A 19,008-nucleotide genomic window follows, 5' to 3' on the forward strand; every position below is an offset into this window, starting at 1 on the left:
CAATGTGGTCATCTGCCCCATTTCTGGAGATATGAACATCTTCCGGTAAAGACTATTTTAGTCTCACACAACAAAAGAAAGAACTATGTAGGTCTGAGTTCCTCATCACAAATTGAGGATACGTAGGAGCAAGAGCCTTGCTTTTGTCGACCGCCCCACACTTTTCATTATCCTGACTCGTGAAGTCAAGTGATGTACGAAGATACCCCGAGTGGTTATCCGTACAAAGACAATTTTTGTTAATACTAATCCGTGAAGTTAGGTGGCAGGCGAAGATACCCAAGTGTTTTTCCGTATAAACACTCTTTTGCTATTCGTAAGACTCAAAGCACGATAGCATGCATAGACTAACATCGTCTTCTGCACCCTTTGTCAATCGCAGCCAACGAGCCCGTTGACACGCGTAGATTTACGTCGTCTTCCGCGCTTTCTGTCATCCTGACCCGTGAAGTCAAGTGACGTACGGAGATACCCCAAGTGTTATCCGTACACAGAAAATTTCTGTCAATACTAACCCGTGAAGTTAGGGGGCAGGCGGAGATACCCAAGTGGTTATCCATATAAACATTCTTTTGCTATCCGTAAGACTCAAAGCACGATAGCAAACAGAGACTAACATCGTCTTCTGCACCTGTTGTCGTCCTGACCCGTGAAGTCAAGTGACATGCGGGGTACCTTATGGTTACCCGCACCTTTCGTCAACCAGGGGCAAAAAATTTGGAAACTTATTTTTAGCAAAACTTAAAATAGTCATAACTATTGCTCTGGGTATCAAAATGACTATTATTATATATGCATTTGGGGTAGAAAACATTTCCAATACTGTGACAATCGGCTTTAGCTAGTTGGGGTCTCCCAAGCTCCAAAAATCAGCCGTTTACTAAGTTTTTATTTTATTTTATTTTTCAAGTGTTATTGTCCTATTTTTCTAAACTTTGCTTAGGTAGTTTTCATAGTTAGACTTTTGAATTTTTGTTTGAAATTTTTTATGCTATCTTTTCATGATTTTAGGGTGTTCATCACAAAATTTCAGCTCATTTTGATATCATTTGAGTATAGCTATAGTTTTACCCCCTTGTTAGGTGCTTGTTGAGAAACACACTATTTGCTATATATAGTGCATGACTAGGGGCAATCCAGGTGATTTACAACCCTTTGATCCTGAAATAGATAGAACCTTTCATAAATTAGTTAGGCATAGTGTGCATCCTGTGCATTTTGAGCATTATGTTGAGGGTGATTCTGAATATTCTGATTTTGAGCATTCCACTACTAATTTTCATACTGAGAACATGGCTCAACCTCCACCTTGTGAGAGGACTCTTAGGGAGATGGCTGCACCTAATTTCACTTATGAAAGCTTGTGCATTCAATATCCTGATGAGCGTGTTCCATATGTTCTCAAGACTGGACTAATACATTTGCTGCCTAAGTTTTATGGTCTTGCAGGTGAAGATCCTCATAAGCATCTTAAGGAGTTCCATATTGTTTGTTCCACCATGAAGCCCCTTGATGTCCAAGAAGATCATATCTTTCTTAAGGCTTTTCCTCATTCTCTGGAGGGAGTGGCAAAAGATTGGCTCTACTACCTTGCTCCCAGGTCCATTGTCAGCTAGGATGACCTTAAGAGGGCGTTCTTGGAAAAATTCTTCCCTTCATCTAGGACCACTGCCATCAGAAAAGACATTTCAGGCATCAGACAACTTAGTGGAGAAAACTTGTATGAGTACTGGGAAAGATTCAAGAAATTGTGTGCAAGCTGTCCTCACCACCAGATTTCTGAGCAACTCCTTCTTCAATATTTTTATGAGGGACTTAGCAACATGGAGAGGAGTATGATTGATGCTAGCAATGGTGGAGCTCTTGGTGATATGACCCCTGCTGAGGCTAGGAATTTGATTGAGAAGATGGCTTCCAACTCCCAACAATTCAGTGCAAGAAATGATGTTATTGTTCTTAGAGGAGTCCATGAGGTGGCCACAAATTCATCTTCATCTACTGAAAATAAAAAGCTTGAAGGAAAACTTGATACCTTGGTCAACCTAGTAACTCAGCTTTCCATGAATAAGAAATCTACACCTGTTGCAAGAGTCTGTGGTCTATGTTCTCCTACAGATCACCATACAGATCTCTATCCTTCTTTGCAGCAATCTGGAATCAATAAGCAACCTGAAGCTTATGCTGCAAACATTTATAATAGACATCCTCAGCAGCAAAACAAACAATAGTAGAATAATTATGACCTTTCAAGCAATAGATACAATCCAAGTTGGAGGAATCATCCAAATCTGAGATGGACAAGTCCTCCACAACAACAAGAGCCTGTCCCTCCTTTTCAGAATGCTACTAGTCCAACCAAGCCATATGTTCCTCCTCCAATACAGCAACAGCAACAACAACAGTCACAACAAAGACAACAAGCAACTGAGGCTCCTCCTCAACCTTCCTTACAAGAGTTAGTGAGGAAAACGACAATCCAGAATATGCAATTTCAGCAAGAGACAAGAGCCTCCATTCAGAGTCTGAAAAATTAGATGGGGCATATGGCTACTCAGTTGAACCAAGCTCAATCCCAAAATTCTGACAATTTGCCTTCACAAACTGTGCAGAATCGAAAAAATGTGAGTGCCATCACCTTGAGATCTGGCAACCAAATTCAAGTGCCTCCACCAGTAGCAGCACCTGCACCTGAACCTGTCAAGCTTCATTCTACACCTGAAAAAGAGGATGAGATAGTTGCACAAAAGAGAAAGCTTCCTAACTGTCGCAACCTACCCTTCGGCGGGAGGGCGACGCGTGACTCGCGGGAGGCGTGTTCCACGAAAGGAATACGCGCGGAGTCGCCACCAACGTTTATTTGAGGAAAACGTCGGAAAAACCGGAAAAGACGCAATCTACGAACTTTTAAGTGAAAGGTTCGGGAGTTGTATTTACGCACGGGGAAGGTATTAGCACCCCACACGTCCGTCACAAGGGACGGTAGCCTTTAATCGAATGTGCAAACATGACTTTGATTTTTACGTTCCCTTTTTATGTCTTTATATCCTTTATGCCCTTTTTATATTTTTCTCTTTTTGTGGTCGACAAGGGTGTTTCCCTTTGCTCCTACGTATTCCTCAATTTGCGATGAGGAAATCAGACCTACGTAGTTCTTTCTTATCAAGTGATTCTTTTTTACTTTAAGAGGTGATCATTTTAAGGCGTTGGACCTTGAAAATGATCCATTTACTTAGTAAGAAATTTAAATGATCAAATTCAAAACCTATTTTTGTGGACGAGCTTGACTAGGCGAGTTGATTTTAGCCTTAGTTTCACCTTAGTTATTAGTCAATTCGATTAAGAATGAGAAATCCCAAAGAGAAAATCATCCGATTGATTTTCCGCTTTATTTTACTAAAAGATATTTTTTTGATTATTATATTATTATTTTACCTCTTTTTGATTTCCAATGTGGTTACGGCACGACCGAACGGTCGGAATTCATTTTAACCGAAGTTAACGGATAATACAATTCAAACGATCGGTGGAAATTTATTTTATTTTTAGATTAAGCGAGAAATGACTTAAATAAAATGGCTTAAGCATGTCAAGAGGGGGTATAAAAAGTAAATGAAACGAGAATAAAAATACACGAAACACAATGTGGACCACCACGGGTACATAGAATGAATCGAAAAGCTTGGTTCGAGGTACTTACCCATTGAAGATCGAAGAACGAATGAAGAACGTCGAAGAACGGTTGAAACCTTTGCGAAATTCCTCACGGAAAACGTTACGGAAACGTTTCGGAAGCGCCTCGGCTTAGATTTTCTTCACGGAAACAATTTTTCCAAGCAAATTCGAAAGAGAGAGAAGTGCCTAAGGGGCTGAACCCTTTTCCTTCTCACTTCCTCCCCTATTTATAGCAAAATAGGGGAGATGGTTGCCGCCCAGCTCGTCCAGGCGAGCTCAGCTCGCCCAGGCGAGCCAGGTTGCTTCCTCCAGAAGCAACAGCCTTCTGGAGGAATCTTTTGGAGGGCCCAAGTGGGCCTGGTTGCTATTTGCACCCCCATTTTTACTAAGTACACCCCCTCTGCTTTTTTTAGTGATTCTTTTTTCGTAAAGTTACGGAAACTTACGAATTTCGTAACAATACTTGTTTTCTTTCCGTAATGTTACGGAACCCTGCGGATTACATAATCATCCCCTTTTTGACTTACGGAATGTTACGGAACCTCACTAATTATGCAACGATGCTTCCATTTGATTTCCGGTGTGTCACGGAACCTTTACGGATTGTGCATCAATATTTTCTTTTGTTTTTCGGCATGTCCCGGAATTTCACAAATTTCCTAATGATGGGTGTCAAGCACCTTACAAGGACCAAATAAAAGTCGCATGTCATCAAGCAAAGGTCCCCGGACGAAATTAGGGTATGACAGTTGCCCCTCTTTACTTGTCTTTTATTGGAGATAAAAGGAAAGTAAAGATAAGACACTAATTTCGTTCCTCTCGGTTGACGAGAGTCGCGGGTGACCATAAAATCTCCACATGCAAATGACTTGTTGCTCCCGAGGGAACAAAAGGTGAAGAAGACGATGTCAGTCTCTGCATGCTATCAAGCGTTCTGTCTTACAGATAGCAAAAGAATGTTTATACAGATAACCACTCGGGTATTTCCGCCCGTCAGCGTGACTCAAAAGTCAGTATGACAGATCTTGTGAGCGCGGAAGATGATATAAATCTCCGCATGTCATCGGGCCCGCCGCCTCTGGATGACAAAAAGGTGCAGAATGACCAAATTTTGTCTCTGCGCGCCATCGGACACGACTGTGTCTGAATGGCAAAGGGGTGCGGAATGACCAAATTTTGTCTCCGCATGTCATCGGGCTCGCCGCCTCTGGATGACAAAGGGTGCAGAATGACCAAATTTTGTCTCTGCGCGCCATCGGACACGACTGTGTCTGAATGGCAAAGGGGTGCGGAATGACCAAATTTTGTCTCCGCATGTCATCGGGCCCGCCGCCTCTGGATGACAAAGGGTGCGGAATGACCAAATTTTGTCTCCGCATGTCACATGACCTCAGGGTCAGTATGACAGATCTTGTGGGGCGGCTGACAAAAGCAAGGCCCTTGCTCCTAGGTATCCTCCAATGAGGAACTCAGACCTACGTAGTTCTAGATAACTTGTGAGACTTGAAAAAGTCTCCACCGGAAGATGCTGACATCTCCGGAAAGGGCACAGATGACCACATTGGCCTCTGCTCATCAATCACACTTGGGGTCACTGAATGACGAGGTGCGGATAACCGTAAGGTGTCTCCGCGGGCTACCAGCTCTTGGGTCATGACAGCTGAAATTCTGATACCAGGGGACAGATGTCGTACAGGATGTCACGACATCACGCTTCAGAACATGCAGTTTATGTGTGTCCGTATGAACAGATTAAACAAGTAAATAACACAAGAGAATTGTTTACCCAGTTCGGTGCAACCTCACCTACATCTGGGGGCTACCAAGCCAGGGAGGAAATCCACTCTCAATAGTGTTAGTTCAAGGTCTAACAACCCCTGTTTACAACCTTCTCACCTAACCACTACCCGTGCGATCTCTACCTAAGACCCAATCTTAGATATGAGAACCTCTGCTCACTCCCTCTCACTCACACTCTCGTGTTTACAATTAATTCAAAGACACATCAGAGATCAACTCTGTACACAAGGGATCAACCCTACACAATAGAGATCAACTCTAGACACAAGGTCCAACACTTGATGTTAGGATAACACCAAGGTGGCTCACAAAACACTCAAGTCCCAAAACTCACAAAATAACTCTTTAATCCCGGACTCGGTGCAGAACTCGTGCAGCCTCCATGATTATATAGCCGTGTACGATTCTGGGCTGCAAGTTCTTGATGCTGGAGGAGATCTATCTTCTTCTGAAAAATCTGCAGTTAAAGAACTAAAAGATAACTTTTGATCTTTTAGTTTGAATCTTTAATCTTTAATCTTTAATCCCTGAACGAACTCTTCTACTTTGAAATTCGAACTTTAATGATCTTTTAATTCGTTCCTAAAGATAGATCTTCTAATCTCTTGCTAACTGCACAATAATCTGTTAAAGATATAACAGATTTATATGTCCAGTATTATCGGGCCAGATGTCAGGACATCGTATCCGACATCTTGGATCCTGCAGCTTCAATGCTTCACTTGACTTTTATCTTGCATTGTACAGCACTTCCAGTATTCTCGAGCAGGATGTCAGGACATTGTATCCGACATCGTGGATCCTTCAACTTCAATTCATCACTTGACACTTTATCTTGCCTTGTGCATTATGCAGCCCGATCTTATTCCTTGACATAACGTTGGACATCATGTGCAGCAACTCCAGCTTTCCTTCATTGTCTAAGTGCTTATGTTTTAACAAAATCTTAGCCAACCTTTTTAAACTCAGTAGTGCTAAGCACTAACAATCTCCCCCTTTGGCAAATTTTGTCTAAAACATACTTAGACACTTCCTGAGCAGGTACGAGCAGTTATGCATGTGGAATCAGCAACTTCCATTTTCAGAGTAATCAAGCACAGCGGAAATTCTTCAAGTTGCTAATCTACAAGTCTTCTCCAGGATGTCAAGACATCTCGCGTGACATCAGCTTTCTGCTTCTGCTCCCCCTGTCTCCATGCTTACTGCTTCATCTTCTATCAGCTACTAGTCTTTTCCAGGATGTCGAGACATCTCATGTGACATCCGCTATCTGCTCCCCCTGTCTTCATGCTCCTACTGCAGCATCTCCTAGTAGCTTACATCAATCATCAGTCATCATCAGCAGCAGCAGTCTCCCCCTCAACGTCATACAGCTCCCCCTCAAAATCATGAATCATGCATACATCGTTTCCTACTGCCATACATCATACATAGTATCCTACTACTCAGAATCATGCATAATACTATTACTCCCCCTTTTTAGACATAAATTTGGCAAAAGTAGGATGCATGAAATTAATGTGCAAATAGTACAGACCAATAACAATGAATTGTTCAAAGGAACATGCCCCTATATCTAATAAAAGTAAAAACAAAATTAAAGGTCTGATGATCATGGGGTGGCTTCAGAATCATCATCGGATTCTGTCTCTTCTGCTGCATCTTCCTCTTCCTCAGCAGCTTCTTCTTCTTCTTCAGCTGCTTCTCCTTCTTCCTCAGCTGCTTCTTCATCATCAATGCCACTCTCTGAGAGCCTTTTGATCAGCAGTTCTAGCTCCATCTTCTTCTCTGTGGTGGCTTTGATGGTTGCTTCCAGCACCTTGCATGTGTCCTTGAGTTCAGCAATCAGAGCATCCTTGGACACAGCACCTGAAGCAGCAACTTTCCCTGATGTCGAGACAGATGTCGAGACAATGTCTGGGACATGTGTCCCTTCAAACAGTTTGTAATGCAGGGATAGAGGAGATTCTCTCTTCATCACAGAGTCAGTGTAGTTTAACATATTGGGATGCTGACTCAACATAATGCCACACAATACAGTAGGGAAGGCAATGGGTAATTTGATAGCAAAAGATTCTGAATGCTTAACAGTTTGATCAAAGATATAGTTTCCAAAATTAAATTTGGATTTGGTTCCAACAGCATACAGAAATTTACCCAAACCTGTGGCAACAGTGGAAGTATGATTGGTGGGAACCCAGTTTGCAGCTCCAATCCTGTGCAGAATGGCATACTTCACACTTAGCTTTCCTGCTGAAAGCTTCCCTTTCTTTGGCCAATGCTGGACTCGTTTGGCAGTGATTTCCTTGGCAATTTGATGCTCAGAAACATCAATATCTATCACTCCATCAGTAGGTCTGCCCAGATATTTGTTAATCACAGCAGGGGAGAATTTAACACACTTTCCTCTGACAAACACCTTTTGATACTCATCACTTTTTCTGTTAGATATGTCAGAGGGAATGTTGACAATGAATTCCCTGACTAAGCCTTCATAGCAATCTCCCAACTTGCTGACAGTCTTCAGCAGTCCAGCAGCCTTGATGAGGTCCATGATCTCCTTGCAATCCAAGGCATCTCTTCCCAGTTCTCTCTCAACCGCAAGTCTGCGTTGATACACATATTTCCACTTTTCAACATTGCCAATGGAGTGGAAAGAGATGTTGTCCAATGGTGCATCAGGGACATTTCCAGGCACCTTTTTCCCTGAAGTCTTGGCCTTCTTAGATGTCGAGACATCTAGTTCGACATCCTTATCAGAATCGGATGACGAAATTTCTTTCCTCTTCTTGGAGGGGATAGCAACCTTGCTTCTTCTGGATGTGGCAGGAGTGATTGGAGTACTCTTCTTCTGGGCCATTGTTTTGATTCGTCCAGACCTCTTAATGGGGGTCTTCCCTTTTCTGCTTTGTAACCTTTCTGCAATGCCAGGTGCCAACCGGTTGGCAATGGGTTCTTCATCAGATTCGACTTCTTCTAAGTCAATGAGATCACCTGGAGCAGGTTCTGGTGCCCGTGGTGCAGGAGTCTCCTCTGCGGCTTGATCATCTTCCTCAGTTGATCCCTCTTCACCGGGTGAAGGGAGTGCTTCAGCATTTGGAGCGGAAGATGTTGGAACATCTTTCTTGACATCAGGCACAGAAACATTTGGGTTGGACGATGTTGGGACATCTTCATCAGCTTCAGGCACAGAGGCGTCTTTCAAAATGCTACTCACAATGCTGCGTATTTTCTTGTCCATCTCCGTGTCTACTTCCCTAGGACTCGTTGCAGGGCTAGGGTTTTCAGCAATCTTCACTCCCTGTGGTCTTCTGGGAACCAGTTTCTCAGGGACAGAGGCTTGACCAGGAATAATTTGGATGGGTTGGATGTTGAATTCAGGTTGTTCCTGGTGTGGAGATGACGGGACAGATGGTGAACCAGAAGCTGCAGTTTCTTTTGGTGAGGTAGCCATGGAAAAACAGAGCGTTTGGAATGATTTCGTAAATCTCAGAGAATTATTGGAAAATGCTGGTGAAAACACGAATGCCAAGCAGATATAAATTTGAATGAAGAATGTAGAGGGGCGTGTGAGGCAACGGTCGAATTTGCTTTGTGGTGAACGTGCTATTAATGTTAAGTGATTCGTTTGGGCACGTTCAGATTGCTGTAGTTGCTATAATTCTTCTAGCAAACAAATGCCCAGCTTGCCCCTCAGTTTTTCAAACTGATTTGCATCCAAAGCCTTTGTGAAAATATCTGCTATTTGTTCCTCAGTGTCAACATGCTTCAGTGTGATCACTTTATCATCAACAAGATCTCTGATATAGTGATGTCTAATGTCAATGTGCTTGGTTCTGCTGTGTTGAACAGGATTTTTAGAAATATTAATAGTACTCATGTTGTCACAGTACAATGTCATGACATCTTGTTCGACATTGTACTCCTTCAGCATCTGCTTCATCCAAACTAGCTGTGAACAGCTGCTTCCTGCTGCAATATACTCGGCTTCTGCTGTAGATAGGGACACACAGTTCTGCTTCTTGCTGAACCATGAAATAAGGTTGTTTCCCAAATAGAAGCATCCACCAGAAGTGCTTTTTCTGTCATCTGCACTTCCAGCCCAATCAGCATCACAATACCCAACCAGCATTGGATTTGAACAATGACAGTACATAATCCCATAGTCACTAGTGCCATTTACATATTTCAGAATTCTCTTTACTTGAGTCAAGTGACTTATCTTCGGATTGGCTTGATATCTTGCACAAACACCTACTGCATAGGTGATGTCGGGTCTGCTAGCTGTTAAATATAGTAAGCTCCCTATCATGCTTCTGTACAGACTTTGATCAACACTGGTGCCTGCTTCATCCTTTGACAGCTTCAAGTGAGTAGGTGCAGGTGTCCTTTTATGACTGGCATTCTCCATCCCAAACTTCTTGACAATGTTCTTTGCATACCTGCTTTGTGAGAGGAATATGGAGTCCTCCATCTGCTTCACTTGAAGTCCCAGAAAATAAGTCAGCTCTCCAACAAGACTCATCTCAAATTCAGATTGCATCTGTTGAACAAAATGTCGAAGCATCTCATTCGACATCCCTCCAAACACAATGTCATCAACATATATCTGTGCAATCATCAAGTTTTCAGCATCTTGTTTGACAAAGAGGGTCTTGTCAATTCCTCCCTTCCTATACCCTTGCTGAGTAAGGAACTCTGTTAGCCTTTCATACCAAGCTCTTGGAGCTTGCTTCAATCCATAGAGAGCCTTCTTGAGCCTGTATACATGATCTGGATGAGTCGGGTCTGCAAATCCCTTTGGCTGCTCCACATAGACTTCTTCATTCAGGTATCCATTCAGAAATGCGCTCTTCACATCCATCTGGTACAGCTTGAATTTGAGGATACAAGCTACACCAAGTAATAATCTGATGGACTCAAGTCTAGCAACTGGGGCAAAAGTCTCATCAAAGTCTACACCTTCAATCTGAGTGTAGCCTTGAGCAACCAGTCTGGCCTTGTTTCTGGTTATGACACCTTCTTCATTGGTTTTGTTCTTGAAGATCCACTTGGTGCCAATCACATTAGTTCCCTCAGGCCTAGGAACTAGCTCCCAGACTTCATTCCTTTTGAATTGCTCCAATTCTTCTTGCATAGCATTGATCCAGAACTCATCTGTCAGTGCCTCTTTCACATTCTTGGGCTCAATTTTGGAGACAAAACATGAGTTTGAGACGATCTCAACCTCCCTTGATCTTGTAGTGACCCCTCTGTTTGGATCTCCTATAATCAGCTCCTTGGGGTGCATCTTCTGGATTCTAGTGGAGGATCTCTTGTCGGGTTGGTTGATGTTTGATTCATCTGTAGCAGAATCAGAGTTTTCTGCATTTTCTCCACTTTTAGCTGCATCTGCTACATTGTCTCCCGATGTTCTGACATCTTCTTCGACATCCTTCTTTCTTGCTGGAGACAGATCATCAACAACCACATTGATGGATTCCATCACTGTTCTGGTTCTGGAATTGAATACTCTATATGCTCTGCTGTTTGTAGAGTATCCCAGGAATATTCCTGCATCACTCTTGGGATCCATCTTTCTTCTTTGCTCTCTATCTGCCAAGATGTAACATGGACTTCCAAAGATGTGGAAGTGCTTGACAGATGGCTTCCTCCCTTTCCAGATTTCATACAGGGTGGTTGGAGTCCCTCTTCTCAGTGTGACTCTGTTGTGGATGTAGCATGCTGTGTTCATGGCTTCAGCCCAGAGATTATAGGGAAGTTCTTTGGCATGAAGCATGACCCGAGCAGCCTCTTGCAAAGTCCTGTTTTTCCTCTCAACTATCCCATTCTGTTGTGGTGTAATGGCTGCAGAGAACTCATGAGTGATGCCTTCAGATGTGCAGAATTCAGTGAACCTGCTGTTTTCAAATTCTCTGCCATGGTCACTCCTGATTCTCTTGATGACACAGTCTTTCTCTCTTTGAAGTCTTAGACTCAACTCTTTGAATACTTCAAAGGTTTCTGATTTCTCTCTGATAAAATTTACCCAGGTAAATCTGGAGAAATCATCCACAACAACATAGGCATACCTCTTTCCTCTAAGACTTTCAACCTGCATAGGCCCCATCAAATCCATGTGAAGTAGTTCCAGCACCCTGGAAGTGGTCTGATGTCGAAGCTTCTGGTGGGACATCTTGACTTGCTTTCCAATCTGACATTCACCACAGATTCTGCCTTCTTCTATTTTCAGATTGGGGATGCCTCTAACAGCACCTTTGTCAATGATTTTCTTCATGCCTCTTAAGTGCAGATGTCCAAATCTTTGATGCCATATTCTGACTTCATCTTCTTTGGAGGATAGACATGTGGAGGAGTAGCTGGTTTCTTGGGGTGTCCATAGGTAACAATTGTCCTTTGATCTGCTGCCCTTCATTAGAACTTCACTCTTCTCATTTGTCACCAAGCATTCTGACTTTGTGAAGTTTACATTGAATCCTTCATCACACAGCTGACTGATGCTGATCAAGTTTGCAGTCAGTCCCTTCACCAGCAGTACTTTGTTCAGACTAGGAAGTCCATCATGAACTAGCTTTCCCATTCCAATGATCTTTCCTTTAGAGCCATCTCCAAATGTCACATAGCTAGTGGAGCAGGGCTCAATGTTCAGCAGGAATTCTTTGACTCCTGTCATGTGTCGGGAACAGCCGCTATCTAGGTACCAATCTTCCTTAGCTGATGCTCTAAGTGAAGTATGAACAACAAGACTAACAGCCTTGTGTTTTGGAACCCACATCATCTTCTTTCTGCTGTTGCCGCTTTGAGTTCCATGATGTGGATGGCCATGTAGATGATAGCAAAAGGGCTTTATGTGACCATACTTGCCACAGTAGTGACACCTCCACTTCTTTCTTTTGCTCTTTTTCTGCTGCGTTCCATGATGTCGAGACAGATGTAGTGACATCGTGGTTCCAGTCCTGTTTTTGGCAGGAACAAATTCTGTCATGGTTGTTCTGCCAGCAGACTTAGGATTAAATCCAAGTCCTCTCTGGTTTCCAGCATTCTTACCAAGCAGCAGCACCTCATCAAGCGTATCTGAGCCTTTATTCAGCATCTTTATTGATTTTTTCATGGTTTCCAGCTTGGAGTTCAGAAAACCAACTTCTCCTTTAAGTTCAGAAATCTCCTCTTCATGTGCCTCCTTCTCAGCCTCCAGATCTGTAATGACCTTCTTCAATTGTGCTTCTTGCTGAAGGATCTTCTCACTTTTGATGCATAGTTTTCTATAGGATGCAGCAAGCTCATCAAAAGTGATTTCACTGTCTGTATCACTTGAATCTTCAGCAGTTTCAAATATCCCAGTGAGTGCATTCACATCTCTGTCAGAATCACTTTCTTGTTCACTCTCTGTATCAGATTGACATACAGAGAGTCCTTTCCTGTGCTTCTTGAGATGAGTGGGACATTCAGCTATGATGTGTCCATAGCCTTCACACCCATGGCATTGAATTCCTTTGCTGTGACTGGGCTTTACATCTGATCTTTTCTGGTATTTACTGCCTTTCCTGATGTCGAAAGGGATGTTCTGGACATGTGGTTTCTGCCTCTTGTCCATTCTGTTCAGCACTTTGTTGAACTGCTTTCCAAGGAGCACAACTGCATTTGTCAGACCTTCATCAGTATCCAGGTCATACTCATCTTCTTCTCCTTCATCATTGGACACGAAAGCTAGATTCTTGCTCTTCTTTTCAGCCCTATCCGAGAGTCCTAGCTCAAAGGTTTGAAGAGAACCAATGAGTTCATCAACTCTCATGTTGCAAATGTCTTGGGCCTCCTCTATTGCAGTGACTTTCATGTCAAATCTCTTAGGCAAGGATCTGAGGATCTTTCTCACCAGCTTTTCATCTGTTATCCTCTCTCCCAAGGCAGTGCAAGCATTGGCAATTTCAAGAATGTTCATGTGGAAGTCATGAATACACTCTTCCTCCTTCATCTTCAGATTTTCGAATTCTGTAGCCAAGAGTTGCAATCTGGACATCTTCACTTTGGAGGTTCCTTCATGAGTGATTTTCAGGATCTCCCATGCATCTTTGGCCACTGTGCAAGTGTTGATCAGTCTGAAGATGTTCTTGTCAACTCCATTGAATAGTGCATTCAAAGCTTTGGAGTTTCCAAGTGCCAATTCGTCCTCTTCTTTAGTCCAGTCTTCTTCTGGCTTCAATTCATCAGTGGGCTTTCCTTCTGTGTCCAGCATCTTGGGATGTTCCCAGCCTTTGATGACAGCTTTCCAGGTTCTGCTATCCAGTGATTTGAGGAAGGCCACCATTCTTGCTTTCCAGTATTCATAGTTGCTTCCATCAAGAATTGGTGGTCTGTTCACTGGTCCTCCTTCTTTCTCCATGTTCATCAGAATTTATCTCCCCAGATCTCACTCTGTGATTTCGAGTGTTGGCTCTGATACCAATTGAAATTCTGATACCAGGGGACAGATGTCGTACAGGATGTCACGACATCACGCTTCAGAACATGCAGTTTATGTGTGTCCGTATGAACAGATTAAACAAGTAAATAACACAAGAGAATTGTTTACCCAGTTCGGTGCAACCTCACCTACATCTGGGGGCTACCAAGCCAGGGAGGAAATCCACTCTCAATAGTGTTAGTTCAAGGTCTAACAACCCCTGTTTACAACCTTCTCACCTAACCACTACCCGTGCGATCTCTACCTAAGAGCCACTCTTAGCTCTCACTCACACTCTCGTGTTTACAATTAATTCAAAGACACATCAGAGATCAACTCTGTACACAAGGGATCAACCCTACACAATAGAGATCAACTCTAGACACAAGGTCCAACACTTGATGTTAGGATAACACCAAGGTGGCTCACAAAACACTCAAGTCCCAAAACTCACAAAATAACTCTTTAATCCCGGACTCGGTGCAGAACTCGTGCAGCCTCCATGATTATATAGCCGTGTACGATTCTGGGCTGCAAGTTCTTGATGCTGGAGGAGATCTATCTTCTTCTGAAAAATCTGCAGTTAAAGAACTAAAAGATAACTTTTGATCTTTTAGTTTGAATCTTTAATCTTTAATCTTTAATCCCTGAACGAACTCTTCTACTTTGAAATTCGAACTTTAATGATCTTTTAATTCGTTCCTAAAGATAGATCTTCTAATCTCTTGCTAACTGCACAATAATCTGTTAAAGATATAACAGATTTATATGTCCAGTATTATCGGGCCAGATGTCAGGACATCGTATCCGACATCTTGGATCCTGCAGCTTCAATGCTTCACTTGACTTTTATCTTGCATTGTACAGCACTTCCAGTATTCTCGAGCAGGATGTCAGGACATTGTATCCGACATCGTGGATCCTTCAACTTCAATTCATCACTTGACACTTTATCTTGCCTTGTGCATTATGCAGCCCGATCTTATTCCTTGACATAACGTTGGACATCATGTGCAGCAACTCCAGCTTTCCTTCATTGTCTAAGTGCTTATGTTTTAACAAAATCTTAGCCAACCTTTTTAAACTCAGTAGTGCTAAGCACTAACAACAGCAAAAGGTGGTGTGGTCGACAAAAGCAAGGCTCTTGCTCCTACGTATCCTCCAATGAGGAACTCAGACCTACGTAGTTCTGGATAACTTGTGAGACTTGACAAAGTCTCGGTATTTTCTCCACTAGAATGCAAACATGCTTTAGCAAAGAGACAAATATTCCAACTGATTAGAGCAGCATATGCTTTTTTGAGTGACAAACAATGCATCTACCAGGGAAGGAGAGTCTGCTGATGGAATCCCCCATAACCATAAATGAGATTTTGGATGTTAGCATTTTGTTTCTAAATGACCATTTAGAGGAAACACTGGGTTCGACAAAAATAAAAGAAATCCACTCAAAGTGTATCAATCTCGCACAGGTAAGTGTTTTATCCTAATTCCGAACCATAGATATGTCATGACTTAACCTTGCAAATTATTTCCTATCAAATCAAAAATTACATGCGTGATCATGGATCAATAGGGCTTCCCTTGGGAATGGGTTCTTTTGGTGGGTTTTTCGGCTTTTGTGTGTTTTGGCTTTTCCTTTTTGTTGGCTTTTTTCCTTTTCTATTTTTGTTTAGTGTGGGGCGAAAAAGTCGCCGACGCACAGGATTTTGGTTGGTAATCAAAGGGAGAAGACTACTTTTAGGTCGTGGCTTCCCTTCCTTCTTTTTTGTTCATTTGGTGACAATTCTGTATTGTTCAGATATTGTCCGGTCCAAAGACCTTTCTGCATATTTCTTCTTTTTTTTCTTTCGATCCTTGATCAGGAGCTTTCTTTCCTTCTACTTCTTCTTCTCCTTCTTTTTTTTTCACTTTCTCCCATTCTTTGATTGGGAATTTTCTTTCTTTTCTTTTTGCTTTCTCCCACTCTTTGATTGGGAATTTCCTTTCTTTTCTTTTTTGCTTTCTCTTTGATTGGAAATTCTCCTTCTTTTCTTTTTTGCTTCCGAGGGTAAGGATTGACATTCTCACCCTGGGTCAAGGTTTATGGTGAGTCAGGATTTTGGCTCAAGGTTTGTAGAATGGCTAGACATGATACATGTCGGGGTTTGGTTTGGCTCAAGGATAAAAGGGATGCCCCACATTATTTCCATGACACAAATGTAAAAATGATGATTTGGAAATTTTATGAAAAACTGGTCATGCATGCACCTATGCGGACACTCAAGTGTCAAATTTTTATGGTCATGTGATGCTAAGGCTCAGGATTCATTTCCTCTATTTTAAATCAACCCAATGTTTCCAAAATATGTTCTTTTATCAATTTGTGCATTCACCCGAGTCCATTTCGGGCGTCCGGGGAAATTTTCACAACATTCACCCTTCAGGTGTAGACACATTTTCTTCAAAAATTGGTTATGATCAATGAATTTTTTTCAAAGACAAGTTGGAAGTCATCTCCTTTCAAAAGCATGTCGGTTTTTCAGCTAGACAACTTATTTTCCTCTTCCTTTTTACTCTCTTTTTCTTACTTGCTCTCTTTTTCCTTACTTGCTCTCTTTTCCATTTCATTTTTTTTTTGTATTTTTATTTTTATCATGATTTTTGTTTGTTTTATATATTTTTTAACGATGTTCCTAAACGAAGAACCCTACACGGTTTCAGAATTTCAAACATCATTGATAATAATGATATAAACACTAACGCAACAATCCAAACAAAAATGTATGCGTTGTACAAATGACAATCGAAACAACAAAAACAAACATTAGTCTCTCAAGTCAAAACAATAACATAACATAAAAATGATAAAAGAAATATGAAAGAAAACATGAATCTTGGGGATCTCCCAGTCATGTATCTCCACTCCCTCCCAAGAAGTCAAGCAAATCGGCCATCTCCTCGTCCTCGTGGGCCTCTTCTCCATCGCCAGGAGCTTCTGGGGGCGCCTCTCCCGCTTGGGCCTCAGGCCAATCTCCGGGCCATGCAACCTCTGCCCTGAATTGGTCTGGAGTAGGGCATGAAAAAGAAGCGAAGCCCTGGCTCTGCATGCTGAGGCTCATCTGGTACAGACAATCATGGGTCTGTACATGTGCTCGGTGGTTGGCCGCCTGCTGGCGAACCAAATGCCGTAAATACTGCTCCATGTCAAATGCCCCAGCCTGGCCAGCCTGATGAGGTGGTGGTGGCGCGCCTGCGGCCTGTGGAGCATCACCCTGAGCCTGTCTCTGGGTACAGTACTTCTCAATAAAAGCCCGGGTGATGGGCGGCCGAATTACCTTGGTAGGTGCAACGGGGACTCCGAACGACTGGCAGAGTCCTGTGATCAGTGCGGGAAATCCCAGGGCCCTGTTGGACTTATCTGGGTCCAAAGGGTGCCTAGTAGGCGCCATACCTGCAAAAATATAGATGGCATCAGCGATCAACTGAGCCACATGGATGCTCATCCGTGTCAGGATGGCGTACACCAGCTGACACTTCGGCATGGGGAGGTCGAAGTTATGATCGGTGGGCAGGATGTTGCTGAGCAGTAGAGTCATCCATATCTGAGTCAGGGTGGTCATGTTGGTGCGCATGATTCGCATTCGCCTCCCTGCAGCAGTTCGGGCAAAATCCTGCCCCGGTATACATAGTAATTGGGCGATGGCCTCCTCATCGAACCCATCAGACCGGTTCCTCCTCTGGCCATACTCGCATTCCTGGCCCTCTTCCAACACCAACGGATATCCCAGGAGCTGGCCGATAGCGTCGGCATCAAACGGGATCCACTGACCCCTTACCCAGGATCTCATGTCACGCACGCCCTCCTCTGTTGGCCAAGCATTGGCATAAAACTCAAGGACTATTTCTGGATCGAACTTGGCAATGGGAGTAACCAGTGATGTCCACCGCCGGTGCCCTATTTCCTCCTGGAAATCAGTATACTCGTCGTCCCTGAGCTAGACGCGTCGCTCCCGGAGAAACGACCATTCCTTGATGGCCTCGAAGCGCTGCTGGTGTACAACGCTCCTAAAGCGGTGACTGTCATACTCAGGAGCGGAACTAGTCCCTTCGGCCGCCTTATCCTTCCTGGACCTCTTTGAGGCAAGCTTCCTCGGGGCCATTTCCTGCGAAGGCAAACATTTGGAAAGTTAGTTTTACCAAGGAATGCTACTCTTAAAACAAAAATGGCATACAACCTCCTCCAATAAATACATACATCAATGTAAATTTAGAGCAAGCTTATGCGCATACTTCTTTACGAACGTTCACTTGCACAAGACATTCTTATAACTAAGAAAAATGCACCCACATACAATCAAGGCACCTTCGTTACCTGGATTATTTATATGTACTTCCAAGGTGTATTTGTTACCTACATCTCATGCACTTCCTTGGCTAAATTTACATACATGCGTACTCAAAGCATTTGGGGTACCAAAAATTTCACATGTGCACATTCTAGTATTTCTAATAATTATGCATATACAAACTTTGTGATGAATCTTGGCTATCTACACAATAAGGTGATACATTTCATGCTTTACTCAAGTGTTAAAGCCGCATGCAAATTCAAGTATATTTTCTTTTGCTGACTAAAATTGTATTCAAATTAAAAGGTATTTTTGTAAGGTATTTTCTTTACATAACATGCAAAATATTTATATATTTTTGTGAGACATTTTGACTACCAAAAATTATATGTACATACATCCAAGTATTTTGCTACCATACCCAAAGTGTAAATTGCCAAAGGTATTTTGCTACCTATTCTAAACCTACACATTTATGATGAGCAAAATTCCTAACCATCTAGGCGTAGGGAAATTATTGTAGCGTGGCCCATAGCTGATTGCTGGCCAAAAAGGGTAACTTTACCCAACATGCACCTCCTCTTGTGTTCTTATGCATAAAACTTTGGTTCCTAGGCCTAGGATATATGTGGGGCAATCACTCTAGCCCTTTCGGAAATGAATGCATGTCCCAAAAAAATGGAAAATATGTGCAAACCAAAATGCCCCATGGGTTGTTTCCTTACAAAGGTCACACGCTAATGCCATTGAGGCATTTCACCGAAC

The 19,008-nt window shown here is 42.7% G+C and overlaps 1 non-coding gene across 1 annotated transcript; it reads right to left on the reverse strand.

Annotated features, from left to right (window-relative positions):
* Nucleotides 1-1,670: 1,670 nt before the first annotated feature.
* LOC112998453 (small nucleolar RNA R71) lies at nt 1,671-1,777 on the reverse strand. The gene has a single exon (XR_003263554.1). It is a non-coding gene; the product is annotated as a small nucleolar RNA R71 (small nucleolar RNA).
* Between the last annotated feature and the right edge of the window lie 17,231 nt (nt 1,778-19,008).

Source organism: Glycine max, chromosome 12 (assembly GCF_000004515.6).
Source record: "Glycine max cultivar Williams 82 chromosome 12, Glycine_max_v4.0, whole genome shotgun sequence".
In the NCBI taxonomy this organism is placed as follows: domain Eukaryota; kingdom Viridiplantae; phylum Streptophyta; class Magnoliopsida; order Fabales; family Fabaceae; genus Glycine; species Glycine max.